We start from the raw sequence: 2,200 nt of genomic DNA on the forward strand, positions 1-2,200 counted from the left end.
CAAGGAGCTGAGAAAGTAAAAATTACTCAACTATTTTTTATTATAAGTAGTATCCATCAATGGGTGATCAGAGAGAGAGAGAGAGAGAGAGAGAAAGAGAAGCTGGTGATATGGATTGAAAGATTGCATTGGCTGCCTGAAAATAAAACGATATCTTCATACACTATTTCCTGCAGCAGCAAATGCATGGGTTCAGGGGGGGTCCAATACCCTACCACAACCCCACATAGTTTTAAGCCAAAAAAAAAAAAAACCTGCCATCATGGGTTTTTTGTCTTTTTTTTTTTGTATTTTTACACAAAATTCTTTTTAGTTATCTTCTAAACACCAGCTTTAACAACATTGTTTATTTGAATATTCAATCTGTAATTGATATCGTCCATTTTGATCTCACGTGAGTGATCTTTGTCAGGAAGAAGCAGTTAGGATTTTTGATCCCGACGGAACCAACATGAGGTCAAACCAGGTGATAGCAACCCCAGAGTGAACATCCACATTAAGTACACAAAAACTGCACATCTTAACATGTATCAAGTAATTAGTTTTTTAACCAAGAAAATCTGATACGTTCAATGTATATATTTATTATGGTGACAGCGCTAAGCAGTGATGTGTACAAATACAAACTTGTTGCCTGTTCAAATGTACTTTGTTCAAATATTTGAACTCATAAGAAAGCCATTCGCTATTTTTGTCAGTGCACAGCACTCCCTTCCTGGACAGTCAGGTGCATGCATTTCAGAGTGGTTATCTCCTCTTCAGCAACAGAACCAGAAAGGCAGGTATTGCAAGGTAACACAAGAGGCAGGTCCATCTTATGGTATTCTCATCATTGTCTGCCTTTCTGGTCAGTGTTGCTGAAGAGGAGAAAACCACTGTATTTACACCTATTTCTCTACAGTGAGAAATTTTCCTCATGGCAAAATAACAACAAATGGCTTGTTTTACCAGTTCGAATATGCCTCAAGCATATCTGAACTGGTAACAAGTTTGTATATATATATTTTTTATTTTAAACCTGATGAGTGACTGTATTTTTGAGTAGATTTAATTGTAGATCGATTTGATTATTAATCGAATTGGTTTTATTAGTTATCTATTTGAAAATATAGCCACGAAACGTGCATAGTCATTTTATACCATTTACTAGTTATTCTTTTATGTACTTTATTGATTTTTAGAATAAGGTTTTTATGATATATTTATTTTCTAGGGGGTATGAATTACATTCTTCATTATTGAATTATTTAATAGTGGTTTTTCTCTCTTTGAAAAAGTTCATTTTCTGTTTTCGTTTCTCATTGTGTTTAACGTTTTTTTGATGTCCTGTACCCATATATGCATGTATACATATAGATGTAGGTATGTACATATATGTATGGATATATGCATATATCTATATATTTATATTATATTATATATATATATATATATATATATTCTTATTTGACAACAGAACTCTACGAAGATAAAGTTACTCAGGGTTAAACAGAAGCCCTTGGATGGAGAAAGTCAAAAGGTGCCCTTCTATGATAGGGATTTTTCACCTGATATTTTACACAGTTATATTATAGCTTTATCAACTTCAAATTCCCCTGTTAAAACTAATTTACTTTAAATCTCTCAAAGTTTCTAAATTCTTATAATATAAGCATTACACACACACACACATATATATATATATATATATATATATACTATTTTACTATTTTAGTTGTTTCAGTCATTTGATTGTGGCCATGTTGGAGCACCGCCTTTTAGTAGAGCAAATCGACCCCAGGACTTATTCTTTGGAAGCCTAGTACTTATTCTATCGATCTCTTTTGCCGAACCACTAAGCTACGGGGACGTAAACACACCAGCATCGGTTGTCAAGCGATGTATGAGTGTGTGTGTATGTAATTTATGTATGTATATACATGTGTGTGTGCGTGTATGTATGTAATTTATGTATGTATATTCATGTGTGTGTGTGTGTGTATATATTACACACATACACATATACATAGGATGTATGAGTGTATGTGTGTGAGTATAATGAACTAAATTCTTCCAAATTCTTTATATTTTTCCAAAAAAAAATTGATACTGATAAAAACAGGGGGTGTTCATCATAAGAAATGTAATCAAAAAAGGGTCAAATATACTACACAACTTCTATTTTTTTTAAACCCTTTTTTTTATTTTTCTCTCTTTTTTT

This window comes from Octopus bimaculoides, chromosome 23, assembly GCF_001194135.2.
Source record: "Octopus bimaculoides isolate UCB-OBI-ISO-001 chromosome 23, ASM119413v2, whole genome shotgun sequence".
In the NCBI taxonomy this organism is placed as follows: Eukaryota; Metazoa; Mollusca; class Cephalopoda; order Octopoda; family Octopodidae; genus Octopus; species Octopus bimaculoides.